The sequence below is a fragment of the Mustelus asterias genome, chromosome 26, assembly GCF_964213995.1.
Source record: "Mustelus asterias chromosome 26, sMusAst1.hap1.1, whole genome shotgun sequence".
Classification (NCBI taxonomy): Eukaryota; Metazoa; Chordata; class Chondrichthyes; order Carcharhiniformes; family Triakidae; genus Mustelus; species Mustelus asterias.
In genome coordinates, this window is record NC_135826.1 from 12,857,527 (window position 1) to 12,865,527 (window position 8,001).

At 48.4% G+C, this 8,001-nt stretch overlaps 1 pseudogene; it reads right to left on the minus strand.

Annotated features, from left to right (window-relative positions):
* Window positions 1-409: 409 nt before the first annotated feature.
* LOC144479812 (U6 spliceosomal RNA) lies at window positions 410-505 on the minus strand (annotated as a pseudogene).
* Window positions 506-8,001: the final 7,496 nt, after the last annotated feature.

The window sequence follows — 8,001 nt, forward strand, 5'->3', positions numbered from 1 at the left end:
TGTGCTGTGCTTCCAAATCACAGATAGCAAAGACTTATCATAAAGAATAGTTTATTATTTATTCATTTGTGGAACTTGGGCATCGCTGGCTGGCCAGCACCTATTGCCCATCCCTAGTCGTCCGAGGGAAGTTGATAGTCAGCCACTTTGCTGTGGCTCCGGAGTCACATGTAGGCCAGAGCAAGTAAGGACGGCAGATTTCTTTCCCTATAGGGGCACTAGTGAACCAGATGGGTTTTTCTGACAATCGACAATGGTTTTATGGTCATCAGTAGATTCGTAATTCCAGACATTTTTTTATTGAATTCAAATTCCACCATCTGCCGTGGCGGGATTCGAACTCAGGTCCCCAGAACATTAGCTGAGTTTCTGGATTAATAGTGTCGCGATAGTACCACTAGGCCATCGCTGCGGCATGGAGTGCTTCACAAATTTGCGTGTCATCCTTGTGCAGGGGCCATGCTAATCTTCTCTGTACCGTTCCATAGTATATGCCGAAGCAAGCACAAGTATATTCACCAGCTTAGCAGCTATTTCAACACGTGTGCTCTGCCTGCACTCCCGGAAATAACTCACACGCTCCCGACACACGACCTCTATTGTGGCCGTGTCAACACGTGACCACTCGGTCTACAAGTGGGAAAGGTAAATGGTTGCCAAGTCACATTGTTGGATATTCCTGCTGCAAATTGGGTGGAACTGAGTGTTGATTTAGCCTCAGTGGACCTTCTCTTGCCACTGGAAGCAGGCTCAGGGAAATTTGCAGCCACAAATCTCCAGTGTGCAAGCAAGGTAGATTCAGGCGAAACCAGATAGATATATTCATTGAGCAGCAGTTCAGCGCACATTCTGTGAGACACCTGTCACAGCCACAGTGGGACGTCACACCTGAGGCATTGCGCTCGTATCACATGTCAGAGAGCAGTAATACAGAACCATAAAGAAGGGCAGGTGATCATTGCACGCTGGTGCCAGGAATTAACATGTATTTAGCAATCTGCAATCTTCCCTCACCAAAAGCAATTAGAATCTGCATGACTTATTTACAGTAATTATTTACAGTCATTAGCTCTTTTGTTTATTTAGAATCATTAGTCATTTTCATCTTAAAGGGACAGGCAATCTTAAACTTGGCTACAGTGTGGCAGCAGAAGAATGCATTGTGTAAGGCATGGTACAATGTCCCTGCTATTCTGAATCAGAGTAGCACCCTGGCACCACAGTGGTTACATTACTGAACAAGTAATTCAGAGATCAAGGGGTGAATTTTCCCGTTCTGCCCGCCACGTGAATTGTAGCGGGCGGGGGGTGAAGGGGGGGTGGGGGGTGGGGGGGGGGACCATGGAAAGGTCCGTTGAACCCGGGTGGGATTTTCTGGGTTTGCGGGTAAATGCAGCTGGAAAATCCCACCCCTCGGGTGGGATTTTTCATACTCCTCACCCCTCCTCCACACCCCTCTAGCCCTCCCTCCCCAACACCCCCTCCTCCCCCTCCCCACAGCATGTTTTCCGGTGGCAGATGTGGCTCACCATTGGCAGCCAGTGGGATCTTCCAGTCCCGCTGGCGTTTACAGTGTTTTGCGTGGCTTGTAAGTCCCACTGCAGGCAAGGGAGGGGGGGGGGGGGGGGGTGGCGTGGGTGGAGCTGTGGTCACCTTCAGCAGGACTGGAAGATCCTGTCGGTGGGAAGGGCTGGAAAATCCAGCCCCTAGACTCATGTTTGGAGACAGTTCAAATCCCACATTGGCAACTTGGGAACTGAAATTCAATGAACTTAAATGAATCTAGTATAGGAAGGAAGCACCAGTATTATCGATGATAAAATTGCCATATCTGGTTCATTTAATATCCTGTAGAGAAGGAAATCTACCGTCTTTATCAGGTCCAGCTGCTCTCTCTGATATGCCTGATATGCAATGTTATTCAAGATGATGGCTCCCACCACCTTCTCATAAATAAATAGAGTTGGGTCATAAATGTTGGCCTTACCAGTGAGGTCGACTTCCCAAAATTGAATAAAATTATCATCTGACTTGCATTGAGCAGGGCCATCTGCACCCTACAGTACAATATAAACCCATCGGTTTGAAAATATGCTATGCAGTGTTAGTGACAACCTCATAAGCACATCCATATAAAATTCATAGGCTTGTAAGCAAGTCATTTTCTCCCAAGTCACAAGTCATTTTTTCAAGTGAAAATCAGTAACATGTCCTCTTATTCCTTTGCTTCACTTCACTGTACTCTGAAAATCTGCTCGGGATTAAAATGCAAACTAGTCAATTTATAACATGGAAGTTGAAGAAAACTTCACTTTGTTCCTTGTATTAACCACAATAATAATCCTGTGGGCCTATCCTGATGTTAGATGAATTTTGCCTACTTTCCACTATCAACATCAGTGACAGAATAATTGATTGTAAATTTAATAATACCATATGACCATAAAATACAGGAGCAGAATTAGGCATTTGGCCCATCGAGTCTGCTCTGCCATTCAATCAAGGCTGATTTGATTCTCATCCCCATTCTCCTGACTTCTCCCCATAACCCTTGATCACCTTATTGAACAAGAACCTTCTATCTCTGTCTTAAAGACACTCAGTGGTCTGACCTCTACAGCCCTCTGTGGCAATGAGTTCCCTCTGGCTGAAGAAATTCCTCCTCATCTCAGTTTTAAAAGAGCGTCCCTTCACTCTGAGGTTGTGCCTCAAGTTCTAGAGTCTCCCACTAGTGAAAACATCCTCTCCACGTCCACTCTATCTAGACCTCTCAGTACTCCATAGGTTTCAATTCAATTCCCCCTCATCCTTCTAAACTCCAATACCCTAAACTTGAATACCCTGAACATTACAAGAAACGTTTTGCAGTCATTCATGGTGAAAGATTCCAATGGCATTATTACAACTAATATAATGTCTGAAGTCAGTCAGTAATCTGAATTTGGAAAAGGGTGTTTTTCTCACAGGTAAACATATGTAAAAGTTGCATTTAAATCATGGAAAAAGATATTTTAACTTACTTTTCAGGATGGATTTCCAGGTGAGGAACAAAATTTGACATCGTAGGAACATCAACTACATTCATTCCACATGATTTCCATTTCTTTGCGACCAAACATTCCTAACTTTTATAACCAAATGATACAAAGTTTGATGATGACATGATTATTGTCCAGCTTGAGACCAATGTACGTGTTAACGCAAAAGGATGGGACAGTGCTTAGCACTGCTTCCTCACAGCTCCAGAGACCTGGGTTCAATTCCCAGCTTAGGTCAATGTCTGTGTGGAGTTTGCATGTTCTCCCCGTGTCTGTGTGGGTTTCCTCCGGGTGCTCCAGTTTCCTCCCACAGTCCAAAGATGTGCAGGTTAGGTGCATTGGCCATGCCAAATTGCCCTTTAGTGTCCCGGGATGTGTAGGTTAGAGTGATTAGCGGGGTAAATATGTGGGGTTACCAGGATAGGATCTAGGTGGGATTGTTGTCAGTGCAGACTCGATGGGCTGAATGGCCTCCTTCTGCACTGTATGGTTTCTGGGTTTCTGTGAAAAGAGAGCCTATCATTTTAGCTTTCAATGCAATTAGTACATGTAGCACAGATAACAACTCTCAAATTAGTTTGTGTTTCATGATGACGTGCTCCCCTGCCCCCACCCCTGCCTTCGCCCTGCCCCTCTCCTTTGTCCCTCACCCCTATCCTTTCGCCTTGCCTGTCTCCCCATTTCTGCCCCCTTCAGCTGTATTACTCCCCTAATCAGGCATTTTGATTCAGGAGCTGACATTGAAGAGTTAGCAGCAGACATGGAAGATCTGGCCAGGCCATGGAAGGGTCGAGTCAGGGATGGGCATGGAGGAAATGGGTTTGCGTGCTGTTGCATTCTTACCTCTTAACACAAACATAATAAACACTGTGACAATGATTGGATTCTTCATTCATGATTAACAGGATTCCAGGAGAGTTCTTCAGTCACATGTTACCTGATGACCAACACTGCGCTAACTTCTGTATTCAAAGTTAACCCTGTGTCACCACCTCACATATTCAGCTGGGTGTTAATCAGTTTGTTAAACTACGCGCACTCCAAAAAAAAATGATAATAGGTGTCGCCTGAACAAGGGTCAGGGGTGGCGTTAGGATTCTAACCAAATGCCAAAGTTTTTGGTGAGATCTGGCTAGGGACCATCACATTTCTTTTAAAGTTGGCGAAGTTTGAGATTTCAGACACTTGACAAAATTGTCAGGCCACAAGAATCCACGGCTTTTGAACAAATAAAAATAGGCTTTGCTATATGAAGTTGTGATGTCTCAAAAGATTGGTGACCATCAAGTTTAGTAATGAAACAAGCTATTTATTTTAACAAATAAACTATGTGCAAGGTGCAAGAAAAGTGCTACCGATTATTTCGATTTCAGTCTCAGACTGAATGGGAAAGCTCATTCGCAGCACTAAGATTCATGCACTTTGGCTTGATCAGCTGATCAGGTCACATGATCCCCCCCCCGAAACCTCGCCCCCTAAAAGGGGCTCGCTGCTATAGTGTTAAAAAAGATATTTCCAATATCCTTACACTCTGAACATTTTAAATTGACAGGCAAGCTGTGGTCAAACACACCACACTGTACAATACAAAGGGTGGGATTTTGTGGCTGCACTCACCCCCAATCCGGAAAATACCGCCCGAGGTCAACCGGGTTTCGCATGATCCGTCCCCGTCCGCTACGATTCCCGTGGTGGGCGGGACGGGAAAATTCCACCTGTAGAAAATGTGAGACAGATCCCACAGATTTCTCAGCAACCACCCACTGTTAGTAACCGTTATGAGCCAATCAATCTCATTGAGACTCTGTCTCCCCCGTGAGGGACCCCAGACTTTGCACTTTCAAAGATCTAACCTCCGAGGTCCCTCAAAAATGCTCCAACTCAGACTGCCTCAGTGACTGCAGTGCTCCACCCACACCCCAGTCTCCTGAGATTCCATTCCCCTGGGTTTCTGAGTCTACACCCCAACCCCTAATTACTGATGCAATTTTAACTCTTCAATGGCCAGCTAGTTTCACTGACTGGTAATAAGTGACGGATCGTATAGAACGACATGTCCCTTTGGCTGTTCGCAACAAGCAAAGTACTGATTGTACCCAACCAGCCCATGCTTGCAAAACTCAAAACATTGTGTCCAGCAGAAGGTTGGACAGTGCTTGCTTAACCATCCTGATTGTGCAAAGAACGACACTGACAACTAATTTAAGAATATCGGTTGGGCCTGCAGTGTGTCTCAGTTCTGCCTGCTAGAAGCCTGATGCGCGACAATTAAGCACGTGGAACCTTCAACGATATTGAAGGCTTTTATTGTGTAACAATGGAACTACTAACACGAATACACCAGTTCAGACTGAAGGGGTCCTGCCGGAGCAGAGGGTCTTATACCTCGCCACCGGAGGCGGGACCCCACTGGAATGTGCCATGATGACACTTATAACAGGTAAACACCCTAACCCAACAACATTGTACAACCCCCACAGTAACAACACCCTAGCCCAACAGTAACATAATAACAACCCCCAGTGGTGAACCAACGATGGTTCACCACATTCACCCCTCCTTTTAGAACAAAAGGTGGCGGGGTGCAAGAAAAAACAGGTCATATAAACAGAATTCACAAGTCCAGACGGTCTGGAGGACCGCACCGACGCTGTGATCTCCTCAACACCGGTTGCGAAACCGGAGCAGGTGCTTGCGGTGGCGTTCTTTCCAAAACAACGTCTGGCTGTCCCCTCAAGGACTCCCGGGCCGGCTGGCCCTGGTGAGGCGATGGTGCAGGGGATCCTGGAACCTTTGGTGGTGGTGGTGGTGGTGATGATGGTGGCGCCGATCTCCGAGTCTCAGGCAAGCTGTACATGGGAGTAAAAGTGTTATGCACTGGTCCCGGTGCTGACCGCGCCACGTCTGGGGAAGCAATGAGGAGTAGTGGATTCGTGACTGGGGGAATAGGAGCGACAGGAGTTGCTACGTCCCCTGCGGGCGCCAGGTCTCTAATGGAGACAGTGTCCTCTCGCCCGTCAGGATATGCCACATAGGCATACTGAGGGTTGGCGTGGAGGAGTTGGACCGGTTCGACCAAGGGGTCGGACCTGCAAGCCCTCACATGTCGCCGCAGAAGGACGGGTCCTGGGTACGTCAACCAGGCTGGCAATGAGGTTCCCGAGGACGACTTCCGAGGGAATGAGAACATCCTCTCGTGGGGAGTAGCATTGGTTGCCGTACACAGGAGGGAGCGGATAGAATGGAGCGCATTTGGAAGGACCTCCTGCCAACGGGAGACTGGAAGGCCCCTGGATTTCAGTGCCAGTAGGACAGCCTTCCAGACTGTAGCATTCTCCCTTTCCACCTGTCCGTTACCCCTAGGGTTGTAGCTCGTGGTTCTACTAGAGGCAATCCCGAATGAGAGCAGGAATTGCCTCAAGTCGTTGCTCATGAACGACGAGCCCCTGTCGCTATGAATGTAGCAGGGGTACCCGAACAGGGTAAAAAGCTCACTGAATGCCTTGATGACGGTGGCAGTCGACGTGTCCGCACAGGGGACAACAAACGGAAACCGGGAATACTCGTCTATTATGTTGAGGAAATAGACATTCCGGTCCGTTGAGGGAAGGGGGCCCTTAAAATCCACACTCAGCCTCTCAAAAGGGCGAGTGGCCTTGACCAATTGTGCCCGGTCTGGTCGATAAAAGTGTGGTTTGCATTCTGCGCAAATCCGACAGCTTCTCGTCACTGACCTGACATCCTCCACCGAGTAGGGCAGGTTGCGGGCTTTGACGAAGTGGTAGAGTCTGGTGACTCCAGGATGACACAGATCATTGTGGAGAGCCTTCAAGCGGTCCTCCTGCATGATGGCGCATGTTCCGCGCGAGAGGGCATCCGAGGGCTCATTGAGCTTCCCTGGACGATACATAATATCGTAATTATAGGTGGAGAGCTCAATTCTCCACCGCAAGATCTTATCGTTCTTGATCTTGCCCCTCTGCGTGTTGCTGAACATAAACGCCACGGATCGTTGATCCGTGATCAGGGTGAACCGCTTCCCTGCCAGGTAATGGCGCCAGTGTCTGACTGCCTCCACAATGGCCTGAGCCTCCTTCTCCACCGCTGAGTGCCGAATTTCGGGCCTTGAAGGGTGCGGGAAAAGAACGCGACGGGCCTGCCTGCCTGGTTTAGTGTGGCGGCTAGGGCGAAATCAGATGCATCACTCTCCACCTGGAAAGGGATGGATTCATCCACCGCGTGCATTGTCGCTTTCGAGATGTCGCTTTTCAAAGCCTTGAAGGCCAATTGGGCCTCCGGCGTAAGTGGGAAGGTCGTGGACTTAATGAGCGGATGATCTTTGTCCGCGTAGTTGGGGACCCACTGTGCATAATACGAAAAGAACCCGAGGCATCTCCTCAGTGCTTTCGTGCTAGCGGGCAAGGGAAGTTCAGTAAGTGGGCGCATACGGTCTGGATCAGGGCCAATGACCCCGTTTTCCACCACGTATCCGAGGATGGCGAACCTGCGCGTACGGAATACGCACTTCTCCCTGTTATAGGTCAGATTCAGGCGAGATGCAGTGCGCAGAAAGTGTTGGAGATTCATGTCGTGGTCCTGCTGGTCATGGCCGCAGATGGTGACGTTATCCAGGTACGGGAAGGTAGCCCGCAACCCGTTCTGGTCCACCATTCGGTCCATAGCACGCTGGAAGACCGAGACCCCATTGGTGACACCAAATGGAACCCTGAGGAATTGGTATAGACGACCATCCGCCTCAAAAGCCGTATATTGGCGGTCCTCTGGGCGGATGGGGAGTTGATGGTAGGCGGACTTAAGGTCTATGGTAGAAAACACTCGGTACTGCGCAATCTGATTGACCATATCAGAAATGCGCGGGAGAGGATACGCATCCAGCTGCGTATAACGATTAATGGTCTGACTATAGTCGATGACCATCCGAGGTTTGTTCCCGCTTTTGACT